This window comes from Lycium barbarum, chromosome 11 (genome assembly GCF_019175385.1).
Source record: "Lycium barbarum isolate Lr01 chromosome 11, ASM1917538v2, whole genome shotgun sequence".
NCBI classification, from domain to species: Eukaryota; Viridiplantae; Streptophyta; class Magnoliopsida; order Solanales; family Solanaceae; genus Lycium; species Lycium barbarum.
This window is the reverse complement of record NC_083347.1, coordinates 53,133,998-53,159,079: the sequence shown is the minus strand read 5'-3', so window position 1 is coordinate 53,159,079 and position 25,082 is coordinate 53,133,998.

The window sequence follows — 25,082 nt, the reverse complement described above, 5'->3', positions numbered from 1 at the left end:
ATCTGTTTCCAACATTGAAGATGCCTTATTCTCTTAGTTTGTTTTAAGCATTGTTTTATGTGCTTCAACTTGTAAACCTACTCTTCTCTTATAAGAAGGTATTGTAGGTATTTCAAATTCTTAGTAGTTGTTAGGCATTTTACCTTTCAATATATTAAGTGGTACCCTTGGCTATTATGTAGTCTAACGTGTATTAGTTGGGTTTGGCTAGAGGTAGTCAACCTTAGTTTCCTTTCCTAGAGTTAGTCAAGTGGAGGTGTTTGCAATCGGTGTATTGCAAAGGTTGACGGACTACGGGAGTTAATTCCTAGGTTGCATAAGCGTTATTGTAAGGGTGAGGGATTATGAGAGTTAGTTCCTAGCTTACGATTGAGTTGTAACCTGAAGTTTCTCGTGTAGTGGAGTTGAAATCCTACTGGGAGTGGTCGTGGTTTTTAATCCCTTGAGCAAGGAGTTTTTCACGGTAAAAACAGTGCCTTCTTTACTTACTGCATTACATAAGGGAACTAGTACAAAACTGTTACACCTCGGAAAATTTTTCGTTGGCACGCAAGTAAACAAACTAGTAAGGAATGGCATTTGATGACCCTAGTTGAGATTCTAAAGATGTTAGAGATGAGGGAAGAGGTTTGACAAGAGAAGGCAAAAGCATTTGGTAAGTATCGAGAAGGAATTACGAGCAACGAGTTAGCAAGGACTTAATGATGCCTTGGAGAAGAGTTATAATGTCCCTTAGATCGATAATGAAGTGTTGAACAAGTGTTAAGAAGGTTCCGCAAGGATCGGAGATCAAACGAAGTGATGAGAATAAGTTCAGTGAACTGATGAGGTTTACGGCTCATTATACGGACCATATAATGTTTTACGGACCGTATAATGGACCTTAAAACCATCACAGTGGAGGTTGGTTGCTGGTGGAATTTTACGGTCAGTTATACGGACCGTATAACGAACCATCAAATGGTCACAGTGAAGGGGTGCAGGCAGACCCATTTCACAGTCTATTATACGGACCGTATAACCATTATACAGACCGTATAATGGAACCCGACAGATCAGTGGAATGTTATTAAATAAAGGACCAAGTTCATGAAATCATTTTAACATTTCCGTCCTGTCTCTAAAACATCTCTCTACATTTATTATACAAGTTTTCAAGGATTATAAGCCATCAACAACATTAAATAAGTGAATCAAGAGTAAGAACCCATCAAGGACCATCTAAAGTCATGAAATCCAAATGGAGAAAAGCTAGGGTTTTACTCAAAGTGGAATATTATCAACTAAGGCTCGTCCCTACAACATCTAAGGTAAGATTCATGCTATTTATATGTTGTTTAAGGTATTGGAGAGTTAAAATACATGGATTGTAGAAAATATGGTAAAATGGGTCATGAATGATGAATAGTGACATTTTGAGGAATAGTTTGAGTTGAATCATGAATGTTTTTGTGTCATGATATGAATGTGTTATAAATGGTATTAAGATCATGAACTAGACACTTTAGGCGAATGGACGAAGTTGGGTGTTATGACCTTGAATATGGGTAAATTTGAAGCAAATTGAGAAACCTAGACAATGTGGATAATGTGGATGACTAATGGCCATTGTTATGATATTAATGAAGGTAGAAACGCTAACATTGGAAGGGAACGTGCAAGTGTAGAATAGTCCGACGAGAAGGTATGTAAGGCAAACCCTTCTTTCATAAGGCATGATTCTTGGCCAAATTCCTAATTCCTTTATATGAGTATGTTGTCTTCACATGGTTGATATTCCGAGCTCATAAGCTCACGATCCTTGATATGTGCTACGATTGTACTACGCTCCTCACATGACGAGTAGGCCTATAATGTAGACGTAACGGTAATGATAATGATAGTAATAATGATGTTAAAGGTGCCTACGGGCTATTATACTTATATGTGTGCCTATGAAGGGCTATAATGAAACCCCGAGCTTATAACGCCAGGTAGAATATATGTATATGATTACGTATAAAGTATGTATACGATTACGAAACGCGCGCACACCTCTGCAGATGGTACGGATAACCCTGAAGCCTTGGTAGGGCCAGGTATGAGTAACCTTGAGCCTTGGTTGGCCAAGTATATATGAAACACCGATCTTCTGAGGTCGGGTATGCTATGTAAATGTTATGTATATGCAATGACTAAGTATATAATATGAATATGAATGTCATAAGACTATGTATACGAATACGAGCACAATTATGGTACGAGTACTATTATGGAATACGGATGATGATGTATGTATACGAGTACGTATGAGAAATTGAAACTCCCTATGAAAGGCAAGTAAGTGCTATGACGATGATATTATTGTCCCCCCCCCCCCTATGCTATTTCATATGTTGTTCATGATGCTTATTTATTGATGTTGCTCATGCTTTACATACTCAGTACATTCTTCGTACTGACGTCCTTTTGTTTGTGGACGCTGCGTCATGCCCGCAGGTGCACAGGGAGACAGACTTGATCCATAGCTGCCTATTCAGAGATTACATAGAGAGCTCCATTTCCTTCGGAGCCATATCTTTTGGGTACTCATTCTTTTGCGTATATAATTATGGGCATAGCGGGGTCCTGTCCCGCTAATGTGATATGTTATACTCTTAGAGGCTCGTAGTCACGTGTATGTTGTTAGATATGTCCGGCCTTGTCGGCCTACGTCTTGTATGTCATTTTGTCGGCCTGGTCGGGCTATGTACATTTGATGTGGCATAAATGCCAATTACGATATTATGGTAATGTCGTCCAATGGGACTAGTTGACGAATGAATGGAAATGTATGTCTAATTACGTGGCTCACCTAGATGTAAGCATAAGAGTAAGCTAAGAGGGTGCTGGGTGGGCTAGCACCGGGTGCTCGTCGCGGCCCCCTAGCCGGGTCGTGACAAAAACCAGGTCTCTTGTATATTGTTTGGTGGACGCACAACCTACATCAGTAAGGGTTCGCCTACTAGGAGATAATCAGGTAGGTGCTCGCATGATCCGTAATTTTGGTCATGACAGTTGGTATCAGAGCCTAGGTTACCGGTCTCATGAGTACAAGAGCAATGTCTAGTAGAGTCTCATGGAGTGGTACGATGACGTCCATACCCCTCCACGAGAGGCTATGGGGCACTTTCTTTCTTTCCTTCCCAATCGTTCTATCTTAGTCAGTTTCCTCTCTAAGTCGTATCCAATTGGTATCTGGATGATCCCAATTGGTATCTGGATGATCACAATTAGTATCTTGACGAGTCCAATTGGTATTTGGTCGATTCCAATTGGTATCTGGCAGTGCCATCCTATCGATGACCTTTGAATTATGTGTGTATGTGACGTTGTATGTGTTAGACCCCGTATTTTATACGTCGAGTTATTCGCGAAGGAATCGACGTGAGATAGAAACCTTTAATTCTTAATTTCTAAATTAGAACTAATTGGTTATAAATTTTACTTAGTATAAAAATATTATTGGAGATTAGGAACTACTTAATTGTGGTGTTAATTAAAAATTTGTGGCAACAATGAGCCAAGATGGTCATTAACGTGCCAATGCCCAAAAGATGACTCAAAGTCATCTAAAATAAGGCTATTACTCATTTAAATATTGGCAATTCATTATTTTATGAAGGCATGCATGTTGGAAGAATCATTGCACATTTAAATATAGACAATTCATCCTTGTATGATTTCAATTGACAAAGGTTCACATGGGAACCTTATGGAAGACATACAAGTATGCATTTAAATATTGATTCATCCACTACACTTTCATTATATTGTGGACAACTAAGTTGAAAGAAGAGGAGTGTGGCGCTCGGCCAAAGTGGCCGAAAATAAGGGGAGAAAAGTGTGAGGCATGCTTTTAAATAATTGATTCATCCACTACACATGCAAGTGTATTGTAAACAATTAAAGGGAAATGAGAGAAAGGGAGGCTCGGCCAAATGTAGCCGAAAGTAGGGGGAGAAAAGTAATTGAATTTAAGTTCAAAGTTAATTGAGTGGCTCAATGTCATGAATGGGTCATGTGTCCAACTTATAGGCGTCATAGTTTAATCAAATGGATGACTAAGAGAGCTCATTTTCTCATCTTCAACAAGATAGAAAACTTAGAGCCAAGTGAGAGGAGCTCTCGGCCAACATGGCTCAAATTGAGCTCTTTGTGTGTTGACCAAAAAAAATAATTTCTTCAAGAATTTCAACCCTTTGGAAGGTGTATAACAACGTGGGATTGATCCTAGATAGCAAAAACAAGAATTAAATTCAAGGCACAAACTCTAGCCAAGTTGAGAAGTCAAGTTGTCAAGGTAAGGTTTAACTTTCTTTTGCATGTATTAGGGGTGGTTTAAAACGTGTGGTAGATGTGTAAATATAAGTTGCATGCATGAAATTATGTGTGTTGATGTTGGAGCATGATAGTAGCCATGGAATTATATGTGTTGATGTTGAAGTATGGTTGTAACTTGATGAACATGAATTGCATGGATAAAATTTTGAAGGTTGGTGTTGGAATGTTAATGTGGCTGTAGGTACTGTTTTAGTGGAAATGGTGAACTGATTTTATTTAGTAATTATGGTTTTTGCTATCATAGATTGCATGGTAAAAAGAACGAAAAGAATTGGAAGGTCAAAGGTGAAGTTGTGTTGGTATGAATATAAATTGAATCCATGAACTTTTGTGTGTGATGTTGAAGCATGGTTAAAACCGTATAGGGACTGTTTTGTGTGGAAGATAGTGAAATGATTTTACTTGATATTTTGATTGTTGTTGTCATGAATTTTATGATAGAAATGAAGGTGTTTAATGGTTAGAGTTGAAGCTAAAATTGTTTGTGGGTTGTTGTAAGGATTATAGTGATGACAATGTAGCTTAGTTGCGTATGAATTGATGATGTAGTTGTCGTGTGACTACTGGTCATAACTTACCGAAATTATATGAAAATAAGACATGAAATAATGTGTAAGAATCGTATGTGGTTCGCTTGGTATGTTCGTAAACGTTTGCAAGAATTTCGGGCACTTTTATGTTGATCGGTTAGGGACTGTTTTGGATGCGTTGTTGTTTTCGTTAAGTTGGAAAAACTAATTATAGTTAAGAGTATACATCATGTTGTCATAGTAATTGGGCTGTTATAGAATCACTTTGATGAAGTATTACGACTATAGACTAATGAGAATAAAATAGAGGTGTCATAACCGCATGTAAACTATTATCGAATGTTGTAAGGTATGGGCTGATTTGAAACCGCATGCGGGCTGTTTTGACACGTTGTTGTTGTTCTTATTGATCTTGGAAGATTAATGATAATTAAGATTATGCATTGTGTTGTATGTTGGATGGGCTGTTATAAAGTTGTTACATGCAAACGTTAAGGCTACAAACTATTAGGAATAACTTGAGAATGTAGTAGCCGTATGTGAATCGCTATTGAATGTTGTGAATGTGGACTGTTTGGAATGTTGTGTGGGCTGTCCGGGTTGGTATTGAACGTATAATTATTGATGTTGGATTGGTTGTATGTAGTTGGTTTGGATATAAGGAAAACGTCGTCTAAACATCTAGAAAGGAGTTACTAACGCTAGAATACGTTTTGAATCTCCCCGTAGCTTAACCGTAGTTGTTGGCGTCTTAATATAGGTTGAGATATTATTGGGCAGCGTATATGTATTGTGTGGCGAATAAGCACTAAAGTTATGTGAAGTTAACCCTTCTTTCTTTTTTTTGGCATGATCGTTGTGAAATGAATATACGATATATATACGATTCCAAAGGAATTCCTATTCCTAGAACCACTAGGATGGCTAATGATCTTGATTCCCATAACTTTTATTTTTTATATATATATATTTTGATATGTACACATGATTTCAAAGTTCCATTTTGATATAATCCACAGGGACATCCGAAAGGTATATGATATGACTATTATTTAAATTTGCAAACGATGGTTCGTGTTGACTATTCTATTGAGTCCTTAAAATTATTTTGAATTGCATATAGTTTCTCACTTCTCCGCTCGTGCATGCCTCAACATATCTTTCACCGAGTCCCGGGCCGGGTATGTTATCATGCACAGTTTCACTGCATTGTTCACCGAGTCCCTCACTAGAGGGTCGGGTATGGTATATATATATATGATCATATGATCATATGATGATATGATGATATGACGATATGATGATATGATGATATGATGACATGTTATGGCGGTCAGGAGGGCATATGATGAGTTTATTCACCGAGCCCTCACTAGAGGGTCGGGTACGATATATATGCATATGATATATGATATTGACAAGCATGATTATGTTTCAAGGCAAGTGTTTCGATATTCTGAACATTGTACTTGTTTACTGTACTCCTTATTTCAGTTATGATCCTTTTTCCGTATTTCACACTTTACATGCTCGGTACATATTCCATACTGACCCCCTTTCTTTGGGGGGCTGCGTTTCATGCCCGCAGGTACAGATACGCACTTTGGTGAACCGCCAGCTTAAGACTTCCCTTCTGCTATCTTGGAGAGTTCCGTTGTTCCGGAGCCCAGATTTTGGTATAGATCCTTTTTTATCTAAATATATGCATATGTTGTCTAAGGGTACGACGGGGCCCTGTCCCGTCATATTTCACTGTTGAAACTCTTAGAGGTCTGTGGACATGTCTGTGGGTCGTATTCTGACGTGATCAGTTGTGTGTGTATTATCAGTATGCGTATTCTATCGTTGTAGCAACCTCGCCGGTTTGCAGATATTGTCATGTTGTGGTAGTAGCCTTGACGGCTTGCATTTATATATATAGTTGGGACGTTCCCACATGTTATGACAGCCTTGTCGGCTTATGTACTGCGTTATCTGTTGATAGTTGTGGACTGAACATATAGCTAACGGGTGTGTATACGAGTACCCATCTTGGGTACTAGTCACGGCCTACGGGGTTGAGTCGTGACAGTATGCAATGAGCTCCCTGTGTTGAAAAAACCTGTTAGGCAGTAGAAAAATGCTCACTGTCCCAGATCCTTCGCCGCAGCGATTCACCCACTGCCATAGCGGGTTGGTCGTAGTGGGACTTAGCCCGCTACAGCGGACCTTTATGTTTTCAGATTCCTCGTAGACGCGAAGCCTTCCTCACCACAGTGGCCAAATATTCCAGTGACCATATTTCCCTGTTTCAATTTTCTCAACTTGTGCAATTCATCTAAAACTCAAAGAAAAACCAGAGATTCCTAACACAACAAATTTATAGAGGCACCTAGCTTAACGAGGGCAAGGGCCATTTAGTACCAAACATCATTATCCGAAAACCAAGGCAGAAAACAAAAGAAATTGTCTAAAACATCCAACCAAAAACAAACCAAAACAAAATAAACCATTGTCTTAAATCCAGGCCCTACAAGGGCAAGAGAAATCATGCTGAATGGGGGGTAGGGAGAACACTAGGCCACTCCTCTGTTGGTCACCCCGTGACCTCCAGTTCTGGAACTGCTGGAGTCATCACTACCAAGCCCAGAGCCACTCAGGAAAGAGAACTGCTGGGCATCACGCTTGGTCACCTTAGGCAGCTTTCCCTTTGGGTTCATGGTCTTCAGGATGCCATTCCACATCTTCGCAAACAATTTGTCCTGAGCTCGCCTCTTCTTCTTCTCCTTGTCCAAATCCTCCCAGAGCTCCACATAGGCCTAAACCAGAGAACCATACACAACCTGTAAGTTGTCCACAGACTCTTTTATCTTGGTCTGCGTCTCTAAGTACCCATTCACCCTGTATTGGGTGAAATAGCCAGCATCAGCAACAGCAGCGACACTAGACGAACCAACCTCCATGGAAGGTCATGGAAACCTATCCACCCTACTCCTCATGGCCTCCATCTACTCCAAGGGGACCTGGGGTTGCGAAGGACCAGCATCATCTCCCTCTCCCTCCTGACCCTCACTCTCCTCGTCATCTGAGTCTATCTTCTTCTTTTTCTGTGAGTCAGCGAACCCTTCACCCTCAACGGGTCAAACTCAACATCGCACTCAACATTCTGATCCGCGGGCTCTGTAGGCACATTTGCCTAGCGGCACAAGCACGTAATAAGGGATGGAACATCAGACTAAGGCCAGACTTGGCCATGAAACTCCTCCACTCCTCGATCACCTGCTTACCTAAATTTATAAGCACGCCATTCATGATGCAAGCAATCACAAGGGCTCGGGAGCAGGTGACATCAGTAGTGTTACTGTTACACCTAGTAAATTTCTCCGTGAACGTACAATGAATAGACCAACGAAGAGTATGAATGTACGATGTTTTACTAAGTAGGGAATGACGATTCATGAATTTTTAGAAATAAGAAAGTTGTAGAATTTCAATTCAGCCAGTGGTCGTAAAACAGAATACGGCCCGTAAAGTGATTTACGGACCGTATACTGCCATCGTCCTCCAACGTTCCAAAAATTTCAACTTTTTGTCCAAAGTTTAAATGGTAAAATACGACCCAGTTTACGGACCGTAAACTGAAATACGGCCGTAAACCATCATGACCTCCAGCAAACCTTTCTGTTTTTTATATGATTAAATACGGCCCGTAAACTAGTATACGGTCCGTAAACTGTGGTTTACGACTACTGTACACCCCGACGATTGTTCATTAAAAATCAGATTTGTGATTATTATAAGTGACGTTCTCATTCATTTTCATTCATATTTCATCTACAACCTTCAAGAACCCTCTAGAACTTATCCAAACATTTCATCCACAAAATTTAAGAGAATCAAAGCGAGATCAAGATCAACAACACCAAATCAATGAAACAAAGTGTGTGAAACTCAAGTGAAGTTCATCCAAACCAAGAAATTCCAAGGAAGGAAAAATAGGGTTTTGAGGAAGAAGGAAGAACTCCACTCTAGGATTGTTCCACCACCATCTAAGGTAAGTTTTATGACTTTAGCATGTTGTATATGGTATTGGAAAGCTATGATGCTTGAATTGTAGAAAGACATGGAAAATGGGTTTTAAATGGGAGAATAGTGTCATAATTGAATAGTAGTTGAATGGAACCATAAACGTTGATGTGCCATGATTATGAATATGTTGTAAATGATGTTTAGACCAGGAAATAAGCATTATATATGAGAAAACACGATAACGAACTACAACCATAAATGTGCAGAAAATAGAGAAAAATGGTGGATTTTGCTCAAAGTATATGAATGACGATTTTTGATACGATATTGTGAGTGTTGTTGTGAATGTTTGGTAGTTGAAATGAAACATGAGAAAAGTAGTAGAAAAAAAGGAAATGCTGCCCAATTTTCCCTAGAGAATAGTCACGCGTTCTTATAGTCGATTAACTGACGTTGATGCGAATTCTCTTGAAGGTAAAGACGCGAATATTGAAGAGGAACGATCAAGCGGTAGAATAGCTAAAGGAAAAGGTATGTAAGGCTAGTCCCTTCTTTCTAAGGCATGAATCCCATGATATGATATTCCTTCCTTCTTCATGATTTTCCCTATGTTTCAGAAACTATGGGTCTACGATTATAAAGAGCATCACAAGATAAAGAAAAGAGACACGTTACAAGTATGACGATGTTTATAATGAATCTAAGTCTAGAAGTCACAAAGCCCATGATATGATATTCCTACGAAGTTAATGATCCTTATATGATTCCTATGATAGTATTTTCCTTACCTCTCCATGACTTTCCTACTTTCCGGAAAACTAAGAGCCTATGTTTATGAATAGTCATATGGGATAAGATAAGAGGCATGTTACGAATGCGGTACTGACGATGATGAGTCTAAGTCTAAAGATACTAAGGCCTACAATATCACTGTTCTACAAGGCTAATGATCCATATTACGCTCCATTTATATTGTCCATTGACTACACTCACCTTATATGCTAATTCCTTCAAGGTGAGGCATAATGCTTATGAATGCTCCATAATGGACTCGGGGCTTCTCGACCTTACGTCACCCCGACATTGTTATAGATTGTTCATAAGCCTCAATGTATGTCCTATGACCAATATTTCGAGAAACTGCGAGTCTATGTTCATAAAAGATTTCATGTGAGATAAAGGTAAGAGATACGCTATAGAAATGGTAATGGAAATGATGAGCTTAAGCCCAAAGATTATAAAGACTATCATGCGATATTTATACGAAATTCATGCTACAAATATGATGTGATTTTCATAGATTGTCTTTAAATTTAAATGTGTGCATTAATAGAAGGTTACGATAAGCTTATAAGATATATGTGACGGCAATGATAATGATGAGATATATTGATCCTTGTATGATGCATGTGATATGGTAGAGCCACTACGTGGCCGAATATGGAAGATATGTATGTGATATTGTCGAGCCCTACGTGGCCGAATACAGATAATGTTTTATGTGTATAAAAAGCTACCACACTACGATGATGTATTATATGACATGCTGATGTATACGCTATGATGGTTCATGTACGACGATTATGTATATGTGATATATGTATGAAATGTATTCACCCTTAAAGGTCGCGCAGGTTTTGCCTGTTATATCCCGCATTTTTGCATATTTGGATAATTTGAGATAATGGCGGGAGGTTAAGAGCAAGACTATAATTTTGATCTTGTTGGGTGCATAAGTTGTTTATGAAAATTTTGAACTGGGAATATTAAGAAAGGTCAAGGGTATAAAGGGAAAATTCGCAATATGATTCGTGGAAAATATGGAGGAAGACGAAGGGCAAATTTGGAATTTGGAAAATAATTTTTCATGAATTGTAGAACTCGAAAAAAAAAAGGGTGGGCTTGGTGTTGGGCCATTCTTGGCCGTCCACCCTTCTTGACGGGCCAAGCCCATGTGGTATTAAAATTTATGGGATTAAAAGAAGACTAAGTCTTCTAAATAGTCCCATAACTTTCTAGACATTTCAAGAGAAGAGAGAAAAGAAAAGAAGGAGAAAAACTCCAAGGACCATTTGGCCCCCTTGGAGAAAAATCAAAAAAAAAAAAAAAAAGAGAATGAGAGTTTCAACTTGTTCTTCCTAGCCAAACAATCCATTAAAAGGTTCTTAGCAAGTTGAAGGGGTTGTTGGAACAAGAAAAACTCATAATCATACAAGTTGCCAATTTTAGTCAAGTGAAGAAGTGGAGAAAAAAGGTAAGAACTTATACTCTTTTATATGTTATGGATGTTTATGTATGTTGTAGTGTACAAAAATGGATGAAATTCATAAGGAATGTGAACATGGGAGTGTGGTCGTGCATGTGTATATGTGTGCGTGGATATTATGTGCTAATCATTTTATTTAGTGTTTGGTTGTTATTGTTGTGAATGTTATGTTAATAATGGAAGTTGGATGATTTTAGTGAGGTTATAGCCATGTGTGCATGATGTTGGCCGTGAGTTGTATATCACATGTATAGCCGTGTATATTGGTGAATCATGAAAGAATGATGAGTAAGTTTTATTTAGTATGTTGGTTGTTGCGTTGTGAAATTTATGTTGCAAATGAAAACCTAATGAGCTTAGTGGAGTATTAGTAGTTGGAGGTTTGTTTTGGAAGATTATGTAAATTGAATATTATGTTCATACATATATCGAAGACAATGATATTAGTATGGTGTTAATGGAATATATATTATAAGGTTGTTATTGTTTTTATTGGAGTTGGAAGGTTTTGAAGGAAGTAGTTTGTTAATTGAAATTGTTAGTATGGTTGTTGACAATATGTTGATAGTTTGGCCGGGTTGAATTCCCGGATTGTTGTTGATTAAAAATTGGCTAAGTTGAATTTTGGGGATGATGTATTTACAGGGGAAGTGCTGCCGAAATTTCGGTAGCCAAGTATTACCTTAAGATTCCAATTCTAAATGCTCTAATCAAAGTTTGGTAAATGTGACCAATTTGTAGATTTTGGCGGATTTGCAACTTGAATTTGGAATAGCATAAGGAGCGGAAAGAGGTATGTAAGGCTTTACTCTTCCTTCTATGGCATGTCTTAGACGTAATAGGTCGAATACGAGCCTTGGGGACAACTCTATTCTCTGGAATCCGCACCTAAAGTTACCCCTTTTTCATTCAGAAGAATTGAATTAAAAGTTGTGTAAAATGTTGGAAAAACTTCCTAAACCTCTAGAACTTGCATAAATAGGACCCGACTACCTTAAAACCCTCACAAGTAACGCCATGACATGTAACATATGCAAATTGTGTACGCTACCTCATTCGGCCCGAGGTGGGCCCATTGTTCCCGGATTTTCCTTATTGTTCCACTTGACTTATTTTGAAGCAGAATCCAAAGGAAACTTTTGATCCTTATCCCGATTATCAAACGATAAGTACTGTACCATTCTAATGGAAATATGTCTATGATGACCATGATAATGATGATGCTAAGGAAGAGAATACGTCTATGATAAGTATGACAAGAATGATTCCATGACTAAGAGTCTTAAGCTAAGGATCCAATATGAGTATGAAAGTGTCCACCTAGTTCTTGATCTTTAATGCTATTCCTTGGTCATGACACTATTTTCTAAAGATTTCAAAACATGAATTGATGTCTATGATGCCCCTGATTTCATTCTATGTTTACTTCTGATGCTATTCTTTGTTGATAGTCTCGCCTTAAAATACTCGTTCCTTCAAGGTGAGACAAAGCGATCACGATTGTTCCATAATGTAATCGGAGGTCACCGACCTTACGTCACTCCGATGGCTGCATGATTTTCTTTGGGCTCTCCTGCATGCTTATATGACATATGTATATAAGATATGTATATGTACATGGGGTGGGGGAAAGGATACATGGGGATGGGAAGGGAAACATGTTTCATTGCCACCTAGTCAGCTGGCTTATCATCCCGGACGCGGGATATATGGGCGAGCCGATGTATTTCGGTGCTATGTGGGCGAGCCGACATCGTTCGGTGCTATGCTATGACCTGATATGATATGACATGATATGATATGACACGATATGATATGGCATGATCTCATATGATATGATACGATATGATATGATATGATAAGACATGACATGATATAAGTTCTATTTTCTATGTCTATGAAAAAGAAATGTTTTTTTTAAGGGAAAGACAAGCATGCATGGTATCCGGCCTGAAAGGGTATTCCTATGTACAGGTTACTTTCTTTTATCACTATATGTCCTATGATCCCATGATATTGTTAATCATACCTTATGTTTCTGTTTGTATTATTTTTCATGCCTTACATACTCGGTACACTATTCGTACTGACGTCCCTTCTTGTGGACGCTGCGTTTCATGCCGCGCAGGTCAGCAGGTAGGCGGATCTGATTCCTAGGAGCTCTATCAGCAGTAATTGGCAGCGCTCCAGTTGTCCCGGAGCCTCAGTTCCTTGGTACTATTTTTGTGTATATATATTCGGGCACGGCAGTACTCGGCCCTTCCTATGTATATGTGTACTATGTTTAGAGGCTCGTAGACAGATATGTACAGTTAGATGTTTTGTACTTTTGACGGTCCTCGTCGCTGTACAATGTGTTAACAAGGTTTAGTTGCCTATGTGTATGATTATGCTACTGATGTTAATGTTAAGCAACAGAAAAAAAAAATATGGTATAGTTCATACGGCCCACTCAGTAATAGAGGTAATATGATAGATAAGGGGTGCTCGGTACGAGTATCGGGTACTCGTCGCGGCCCCTAGTTGGGTCGTGACATTGCCTTCACCTCATGACTTATGATTTCTCTATTATGTTTGTTTCATTCAAGCCTTACATACTCAGTACAATATTCGTACTGACGTCCGTTTTCTTTGGACGCTGTGTTCATGCCCACAGGTAGACAGGGAGACAGCGCAGACCTTTAGGAGCTACCAGCAGATTTGCAAAAGCACTCCATTATTCTGGAGGTGCTAATCGGGCTATACTTTTGTGTATATATATATGTATAAGTATTTTGGGCACGACGGGGTCTTGTACCATCCATATGTCTACTACTCTAGTAGAGGCTCGTAGATACGTATGTGTGGGTTATATGGTCTCACAAGGTCACTACTGTATATACGTAGATATCTGTACATTATCTTTTGATAACCAAAGGGCTTAGGTATATAAAAGTATTTATATTCTTCAATGAAAATGATTTTTTTATGATTATGAGTTTATGAACGAAAAAAAAAAGGCTTAATGAGTATGATGTGTAGTAGAACGAGCGGTGCTCGGTGGTCAGCCCCGAGTACCCGTCACGGCCCCTAGCTGGGTCGTGACAGAAGTGGTATCAGAGCAGTTCGTCCTAGGAAGTGTCTACGAGCCGTGTCTAGTAGAGTCTTGTTTATGGTGTGTTGCGCGCCACATCAATAAACAAGGGGCTACAGGGCATTTAGGAAAAATGACCATCCTTCTTCTTATAAGATCGTGTGATAGAGCCGTGTATAAGATTTTATCCTCCCTAATAGTGTGTTTTAATTTCAGAATGCCGCCAAAGGGAAAAGTTACAGCCGCCCAGAAGTGCAAGACTACGGCAAATAGGCGGGTAGAAAGAGAGCCTCCAATGTATGTAGAAGAGGGCGAGTCACATAATGAGGCCCTATCTAATACTTTCTCCACCCCGCCTGATGTGGAAGAACAAGGATGAGCTCCAGCTCCAATTCCTCCCCCGGTTACTTCGGGTAAACAAGTAACCGAGGCTATCCGCTTATTGACACAGCTAGTTGCCACCCAGGCACAGCTACAGGGTTCGGGTTCAAGTGACAGGGCTGTTAGTACTAGAGCCCGCGATTTTATGACTTTAAATCCTCCGGAGTTCTTTGGGTCAAATCCGGACGAAGACCCGCAAGGCTTTATTGATGAGATGTTGAGGACATTGAAAATTATCCATGCCTCCGAGACTGAATCCGTGGAGTTAGCATCTTAAAGACTCCGGGACGTGGCAGTCTTATGGTATAATAATTGGGTACTATCAAGAGGAGAGAATGTGCCTCCTCCGGTTTGGCAAGAATTTGTAGATGCCTTCATCCACCACTACTTGCCACCCGAGGTCCGCCGAGCTAGAGCGGATAGGTTCTTAAATCTGAAGCAAGGAAATATGAGTGTTCGGGTGTATATCCTTCAATTCAATTCATTGGCTAGATATGCCCCGGCAATGGTGTCCAATATGGGAGATAGAGTGAACAGGTTTGTGAGTGGCCTAGGGCCACATTTGTTCAAAGATTGCTTAACGGCTTCATTGCAAGACGGGATGGATATTTCCCACATTCAAGCCCATGCTCAAAATCTCGAAGAGCAACGACATCCGCAAAGGGGCGAGCGTGATATGGATTAGGGGCCAAGTAAGAGGGCCAGATCCATAGGTGCTGATAGCGACCACAGAAGGGGATCGAAGCAGGCGTATTCTAGGCACTCAGGTTAGTCGGTGACTAGTATACCTCCACGAGTTGCAGACCAGGGGTCCGACTTCTCTAGTCATCCCGGACCGGATCAAAATTTCACCGAGTCGGGCTCTTGGTATAGGGGTGATTCAGGCCAGAGGAGATCATCTATACCACAAGGTACCCAGTGCGGTAAGCTACATTGGGGACCATGCCGATTGGGCTCGGATGTTTGTTATGTTTGCGGCCAGTCGGGTCACATTATGAGAGAGTGCCCGTTTCGAGGCGGTAGGCACGCGGTCCAACCCGCAGGATCAGCGGCTGGTTCTTCTTCGGTGTGCCGGGAGGGCATACTTCCCCGGTTCCGGCAGGGCGAGGTAGAGACAGAGGGGGAGCAACTACTTCAGGTGCCACTCAGCCCCGTATATATGCATTAGCTGAGCGACAGGATCCAGAGTCATTTCCCGATGCCGCCACAGGTATATCTGTACCTTTGATAATGTGTGAAAGGAGAAATAAATATTTATCATCTTAAACAAGTATGAATTGAGAGGTTTTATGCTATGTAGCGACGGTAATCGGTAAAGTACGATATGTGGTATTAACAGATTTTATATATAAATCCTTGAGGATAGTATTGATCCACCACTGGTAATCTATATGAAATACCTTTAGAAATACTACCGATAAGACTTAAAGGGGATTGTGAGGACGATGCTACACAAGCTTTAAGGAAGTAGGGCGTGAAGGGTATAACCTCCAAGATAGCAGTTTCTAAAGAATGGCGAAAGCATAGGGTCAGTTAGAAAAAAAAAGGGTAAGGGAGTGACATACGCTACCGAGCAAGTTAGTTATTGATGAAAGCTTCCTTATCGTGCAGACTATATTGTCAATATATTTTTATGAATATGTGAGTGTGAGGAAAATATACGAGATATGAGTTATAGCACTTTAGAAGTTACCACTACAGGATTATGGAGTTAGTAGTACGAGGCTGCATAATCAATAAAGGACATGAGAGATGTAAGTTAAGAACCAAGCTTGAAAAAGGTATGTACGTTTTCTTTTCATGTTTTTGGGTCATGTGTGGCCATAGATATGTTGCTATTATGTTGTGGCCCTGTGAGGCAATGATATTATGGGTTGTTGTGACAAGGTAGTAGTACCATATTACAAGGGAAACTCTGGCGAATTTTTCGTAGAATCCCCGCTGACTTAACATTCGAGGACGAATGTTCCAAAAGGGGGGGAGAATATTACACCTCAAAAATTTCTCCGTGAACGTACAATGAATACACCAACTAAGAGTATGAATGTACGATGTTTTACTATGTAGGGAATGACGATTCATGAATTTTGGGAAATAAGAAAGTTGTAGAATTTCAATTCAGCCAGTGGTCGTAAAACAGAATACGGCCCGTAAAGTGATTTACGGACCGTATACTGCCATCGTCCTCCAACGTTCCAAAAATTTCAACTTTCTGTCCAAAGTTTAAATGGTAAAATACGACCCAGTTTACAGACCGTAAACTGAAATACGGCCGTAAACCATCATGACCTCCAGCAAACCTTTCTGTTTTTGATATGATTAAATACGACCACGTTATACGGCCCGTAAACTAGTATACGATCCGTAAACTGTGGTTTACGACCACTGTACACCCCGACGACTGTTCATTAAAATCAGATTTGTGATTATTATAAGTGACTTTCTCATTCATTTTCATTCATATTTCATCTACAACCTTCAAGAACCCTCTAGAACTTATCCAAACATTTCATCCACAAAAATTAAGAGAATCAAAGGGAGATCAAGATCAACAACACCAAATCCATGAAACAAAGTGTGTGAAACTCAAGTGAAGTTCATCCAAACCAAGAAATTCCAAGGAAGGAAAAATAGGGTTTTGAGGAAGAAGGAAGAACTCCAACCTAGTCTTGTTCCACCACCATCTAAGGTACGTTTTATGACTTTAGCATGTTGTTTAAGGTATTGGAAAGATAAGATGCTTGAATTGTAGAAAGACATGGAAAATGGGTTTTAAATGGGAGAATAATGTCATAATTGAATAGTAGTTGAATGGAACCATAAACGTTGATGTGCCATGATTATGAATATGTTGTAAATGATGTTTAGACTAGGAAATAAGCATTATATATAAGAAAGCGCGATAACGAACTACAACCATCAATGTGGAGAAAATAGAGAAAAATGGTGGATTTTGCTCAAAGTATATGAATGACGATTGTTGATACGATATTGTGAGTGTTGTTGTGAATGTTTGGTAGTTGAAATGAACCATGGGAAAAGTAGTAGAAACAAAGGAAATGCTGCCCAATTTTCCCTAGAGAATAGTCACGCATTCTTATAGTCGATTAACTGACGTTGTTGCGAATTCTCTTGAAGGTAAAGACGCGAATATTGAAGAGGAACGATCAAGCGGTAGAATAGCTAAAGGAAAAGGTATGTAAGGCTAGTCCCTTCTTTCTAAGGCATGAATCCCATGATATGATATTCCTTCCTTCTTCATGATTTTCCCTACGTATCAGAAACTATGGGTCTGCGATTATAAAGAGCATCACAAGATAAAGAAAAGAGACACGTTACAAGTATGACGATGTTGATAATGAATCTAAGTCTAGAAGTCATAAAGCCCATGATATGATATTCCTACGAAGTTGATGATCCTTATATGATTCCTATGATAGTATTTTCCTTACCTCTCCATGACTTTCCTACTTTCCGGAAAACTAAGAGCCTATGTTTATGAATAGCCATATGGGATAAGATAAGAGGCATGTTACGAATGCGGTACTGACGATGATGAGTCTGAGTCTAAAGATACTAAGGCCTACAATAGCATAGTTCTATAAGGCTAATGATCCATATTTCGCTCCATTGATATTGTCCATTGACTACACTCACCTTATATGCTAATTCCTTCAAGGTGAGGCATAATGCTTCTGAATGCTCCATAATGGACTCGGGGGTTCTCGACCTTACGTCACCCCGACATTGTTATAGATTGTTCATAAGCCTCAATGTATGTCCTATGACCAATATTTCGAGAAACTGCGAGTCTATGTTCATAAAAGATTTCATGTGAGATAAAGGTAAGAGATACGCTATAGAAATGATAATGGAAATGATAAGCTTAAGCCCAAAGATTATAAAGACTATCATGCGATATTTATACGAAATTCATGCTACGAATATGATGTAATTTTCATAGATTGGCTTTAAATTTAAATGTGTGCATTAATAGAAGGTTACGATATGCTTATAAGATGTACGTGACGGCAATGATAATGATGAGATATATTGATCCTTGTATGATGCATGTGATATGGTCGAGCCACTACGTGGCCGAATATGGAAGATATGTATGTGATATTGTCGAGCCACTACGTGGCCGAATACGGATACTGTCGAGCCACCATGTGGCCGAATACGGATATTGTCGAGACCTACGTGGCCGAATACGGATAATGTTTTATGTGTATGAGAAGCTACCGCACTACGATGAAGTATTATATGACATGATGATGTATATGCTATGATGGTTCATGTACGACGATTATGTATATGCGATATATGTATGAAATGTATTCACCCTTAAAGGTCGCGCAGGTTTTGCCTTCACCTCATGACTTATGATTTCTCTATTATGTTTGTTTCATTCATGCCTTACATACTCAGTACAATATTAATACTGACATCCGTTTTCTTTGGACGCTGTGTTCATGCCCACAGGTAGACAGGGAGACGGCGCAGACGTTTAGGAGCTACCAGCAGATTTGCAGAAGCACTCCATTATTCCGGAGGTGCTAATCGGGGTATACTTTTGTGTATATATATATGTATAAGTATTTTGGGCATGACATGGTCTTGTCCCGTACATATGTCTAGTACTCTAGTAGAGGCTCGTAGATACGTATGTGTGGGTTATATGGTCTCACAAGGTCACTACTGTATATACGTAGATATGTGTACATTATCTTTTGATAGCCAAAGGGCTTAGGTATATAAAAGTATTTATGTTCTTCAATGAAAATGATTTTTTTATGATTATGAGTTTATGAACGATAAAAAAAAGGCTTAATGAGTATGATGAGTAGTAGAACGAGCGGTGCTCGGTGGTCAGCCCCGGGTACCCATCACGGCCCCTAGCTGGGTCGTGACAGAAGTGGTATCAGAGCAGTTCGTCTTAGGAAGTGTCTACGAGCCGTGTCTAGTAGAGTCTTGTTTATGGTGTGTTGCGCGCCACATCAATAAATAAGGGGCTACAGGGCATTTAGGAAAATGACCATCCTTCTTCTTATGAGATCGTGCGATAGAGCCGTGTATAAGATTTTATCCTCCCTAATAGTGTGTTGTGATTTCAGAATGCCGCCAAAGGGAAAAGTTACAGCCGCCCAGAAGGGCAGGACTACGGTAAAGAGGCTGGTAGAAAGACAGCCTTCGATGTATGTAGAAGAGGGCGAGTCACATAATGAGGCCCTATCTAATCCTTCCTCCGCCCCGCCTGATGTGGAAGAACAAGGAGGAGCTCCAGCTCCAATTCCTCCCCCGGTTAATTCGAGTCAACAAGTAACCGAGACTATCCGCTTATTGACACAGCTAGTTGCCGCCCAGGCACAGCTGCAGGGTTCGGGTTCAAGTGAAAGGGTCGTTAGTACTAGAGCCCGCGATTTTATGACTTTAAATCCTCCTGAGTTCTTTGGGTCAAAGTCGGACGAAGACCCGCAAGGCTTTATTGATGAGATGTTGAGGACATTGAAAATTATCCATGCCTCTGAGACTGAATCCATGGAGTTAGCATCTTACAGACTCCGGGACGTGGCAGTCTTATGGTATAATAATTGGGTATTATCAAGAAGAGAATGTGCCTCCTCCGGTTTGTCAAGAATTTGTAGATGCCTTCATCCACCACTACTTGCCACTCGAGGTCCGCCGAGATAGAGCGGATAGGTTCTTAAATCTGAAGCAAGGAAATATGAGTGCTCGGGAGTATAGCCTTCAATTCAATTCATTGGCTAGATATGCCCCGCTATGGTGTCCGATATGGGAGATAGAGTGCACAGGTTTGTGAGTGGCCTAGGTCCACATTTGTTCAAAGATTGCTTAACAGCTTCATTGCAATACGGGATGGATATATCCCGCATTCAAGCCAATGCTCAAAATCTCGAAGAGCAACAACATCCGCAAAGGGGTGAGCGTGATATGGATCAGGGGCCAAGTAAGAGGACCAGATCCATAGGCGCTGATAGCGACCACAGAAGGGGAGCGAAGCAGACGTATTCTAGGCACTCAGGTCAGTCGGTGACTAGTATACGTCTACGAATTGCAGACCAGGGGTCCGACTTTTCTAGTAATCCCGGACCGGATCAGAATTTCACCGAGTCGGGCTCTCGGTATAGGGGTGATTCAAGCCAGAAAAGATCATCTATACCACAATGTACCCAGTATGGTAATCTACATTGGGGACCATGCCAATTGGGCTCGGATGTTTGTTATGTTTGAGGCCAGTCGGGTCACATTATTAGAGAATACCCGTTTCGAGGCGGTAGGCACGCGGTCGAGCCCGCAGGATCAGCAGTTGGTTCTTCTTCGGTGCGCCGGGAGGGCAGACTTCCCCGGTTCCGGCAGGGCGAGGTAGAGGCAGAGGGGGAGCAACTACTTCAGGTGCCACTCAGCCCCGTATATATGCATTAGCTGAGCGACAGGATCCAGAGTCATTTCCCGATGCCGCCACAGGTATATTTGTACCTTTGATAATGTGTGAAAGGAGAAATAAATATTTATCATCTTAAACAAGTATGAATTGAGAGGTTTTATGCTATGTAGCGACGGTAATCGGTAAAGTACGATATGTGGTATTAACAGATTTTATATATAAATCCTTGAGGATAGTATTGATCCACCACTGGTAATCTATATGAAATACCTTTAGAAATACTACCGATAAGACTTATAGGGGATTGTGAGGACGATGCTACACAAGCTTTAAGGAAGTAGGGCGTGAAGGGTATAACCTCCAAGATAGCAGTTTCTAAAGAATGGCGAAAATATAGGGTCAGTTAGAAAAAAAAAAGGGTAAGGGAGTGACATACGCTACCGAGCAGGTTAGTTATTGATGAAAGCTTCCTTATCGTGCAGACTATATTGTCAATATATTTTTATGAATATGTGAGTGTGAGGAAAATATACGAGATATGAGTTATAGCACTTTAGAAGTTACCACTACAGGATTATGGAGTTAGTAGTACGAGGCTGCGTAATCAATAAAGGACATGAGAGATGTAAGTTAAGAATCAACCTTGAAAAAGGTATGTACGTTTTCGTTTCATGTTTTTGGGTCGTGTGTTGCCATAGATATGTTGCTATTATGTTGTGGCCCTGTGAGGCAATGAAATTATGGATTGTTGTGACAGGGTGGTAGTACCATATTACAAAGGAAACTCTGGCGAATTTTTCGTAGAATCCCCGCTGACTTAACATTAGAGGACGAATGTTCCAAAAGGGGGGAAGAATGTTACACCTCGTAAATTTCTCCGTGAACGTACAATGAATAGACCAACTAAGAGTATGAATGTACGATGTTTTACTAAGTAGGGATTGACGATTCATGAATTTTTGGAAATAAGAAAGTTGTAGAATTTCAATTCAGCCAGTGGTCGTAAAATAGAATACGACCCGTAAAGTGATTTACGGACCGTATACTGCCATCATCCTCCAACGTTCCAAAAATTTCAACTTTCTGTCCAAAGTTTAAATGGTAAAATACGACCCAGTTTACGGACCGTAAACTGAAATACGGCCCGTAAACTGTGGTCGTAAACCATCATGACCTCCAGCAAACCTTTCTGTTTTTGATATGATTAAATACGACCACGTTATACGGCCCGTAAACTGTGGTTTACAACCGCTGTACACCCCGACGACTGTTCATTAACAATCAGATTTGTGATTATTATAAGTGACTTTCTCATTCATTTTCATTCATATTTCATCTACAACCTTCAAGAACCCTCTAGAACTTATCCAAACATTTCATCCACAAAATTTAAGAGAATCAAAGCGAGATCAAGATCAAAAACACCAAATCCATGAAACAAAGTATGTGAAACTCAAGTGAAGTTCATCCAAACCAAGAAATTCCAAGAAAGGAAAAATAGGGTTTTGAGGAAGAAGGAAGAACTCCACTCTAGGCTTGTTCCACCACCATCTAAGGTAAGTTTTATGACTTTATCATGTTGTTTAAGGTATTGGAAAGATAAGATGCTTGAATTGTAGAAAGACATGGAAAATGGGTTTTAAATGGTAGAATAGTGTCATAATTGAATAGTAGTTAAATGGAACCATAAACGTTGATGTGCCATGATTATGAATATGTTGTAAATGATGTTTAGACCAGGAAATAAGCATTATATATGAGAAAATGCGATAACGAACTACAACCATAAATGTGGAGAAAATAGAGAAAAATTGTGGATTTTGCTCAAAGTATATGAATGACGATTGTTGATACGATATTGTGAGTGTTGTTGTGAATGTTTGGTAGTTGAAATGAAACATGGGAAAAGTAGTAGAAACAAAGGAAATGCTGACCAATTTTCCTTAGAGAATAGTCACGCGTTCTTATAGTCGATTAACTGACGTTGATGCGAATTCTCTTGAAGGTAAAGACGCGAATATTGAAGAGGAACGATCAAGCGGTAGAATAGCTAAAGGAAAAGGTATGCAAGGCTAGGCCCTTCTTTCTAAGGCATGAATCCCATGATATGATATTCCTTCCTTCTTCATGATTTTCCCTACGTATCAGAAACTATGGGTCTCCGATTATAAAGAGCATCACAAGATAAAGAAAAGAGACACGTTACAAGTATGACGATGTTGATAATGAATCTAAGTCTAGAAGTCATAAAGCCCATGATATGATATTCCTACGAAGTTCATGATCCTTATATGATTCCTATGATAGTATTTCCTTACCTCTCCATGACTTTCCTACTTTCCGGAAAACTAAGAGCCTATGTTTATGAATAGTCATATGGGATAAGATAAGAGGCATGTTACGAATGCGGTACTGACGATGATGAGTCTAAGTTTAAAGATACTAAGGCCTACAATATCATAGTTCTACAAGGCTAATGATCCATATTACGCTCCATTGATATTGTCCATTGACTACACTCACCTTATATGCTAATTCCTTCAAGGTGAGGCATAATGCTTATGAATGCTCCATAATGGACTCGGGGCTTCTCGACCTTACGTCACCCCGACATTGTTATAGATTGTTCATAAGCCTCAATGTATGTCCTATGACCAATATTTCGAGAAACTGCGAGTCTATGTTCATAAAAGATTTCATGTGAGATAAAGGTAAGAGATACGCTATAGAAATGATAATGGAAATGATAAGCTTAAGCCCAAAGATTATAAAGACTATCATGCGATATTTATACGAAATTCATGCTACGAATATGATGTGATTTTCATAGATTGTCTTTAAATTTTAATGTGTGCATTAATACAAGGTTACGATAAGCTTATAAGATGTATGTGACGGCAATGATAATGATGAGATATATTGATCCTTGTATGATGCATGTGATATGGTCGAGACACTACGTGGCCGAATATGGAAGATATGTATGTGATATTGTCGAGCCACTACGTGGCCGAATACGGATACTGTCGAGCCACCATGTGGCCGAATACGGATATTGTCAAGCCCTACGTGGCCGAATACGGATAATGTTTTATGTGTATGAGAAGCTACCGCACTACGATGATGTATTATATGACATGATGATGTATACGCTATGATGGTTCATGTACGACGATTATGTATATGCGATAAGTGTATGAAATGTATTCACCCTTAAAGGTCGCGCAGGTTTTGCCTTCACCTCATGACTTATGATTTCTCTATTATGTTTGTTTCATTCATGCCTTACATACTCAGTACAATATTCGTACTGACGTTTGTTTTCTTTGGACGTTGTGTTCATGCCCATAGGTAGACAGGGAGACGGCGCAGACCTTTAGGAGCTACCAGCAGATTTGCAGAAGCACTCCATTATTCTGGAGGTGCTAATCGGGTTATACTTTTGTGTATATATATATATATGTATAAGTATTTTGGTCACGACGGGGTCTTGTCCCGTCCATATGTCTAGTACTCTAGTTGAGGCTCGTAGATACGTATGTGTGGGTTATATGGTGTCACAAGGTCACTACCTGGATGCCCCAAATGGTAATCTCCAGGTCTGGAGAGGTCCAGTCAATAGTGGGGAGCATGGCATAAAACTCCCTGACCCAGTTGGCATTGCAATTGGCGGGGGTCCTAGACCAACCTGTTCCACCCAATTTCTTGTAAATGGTTGAAGAATTTCGGGGCAAGCTCATCCACCCGGTCCATAATAAAACCCCTCTCGTGCAATAACCCCTTGTTATGTTGCTCCATATAGCACCTTCAGCACTAGGGGCTGACGAACAGGGCATAAACAAGGGTTGCTTGTTGTTATTGTTCGGCCATGACTTAGTAAGACTATGTACCTATGAAAAAAAGACTGTGTTAGTTCAATGTTGCACCTAGTTCAGCTAGTTATAAGACATGAACTGCCAGAAAATAGGTTCTTCCCAAGCAGCCTTGACTGCAGCGGTAGTATAATCGATGCAGCGAGGCCACACCAGCGAAGAGGGTCCGCTGCAGCTTCCC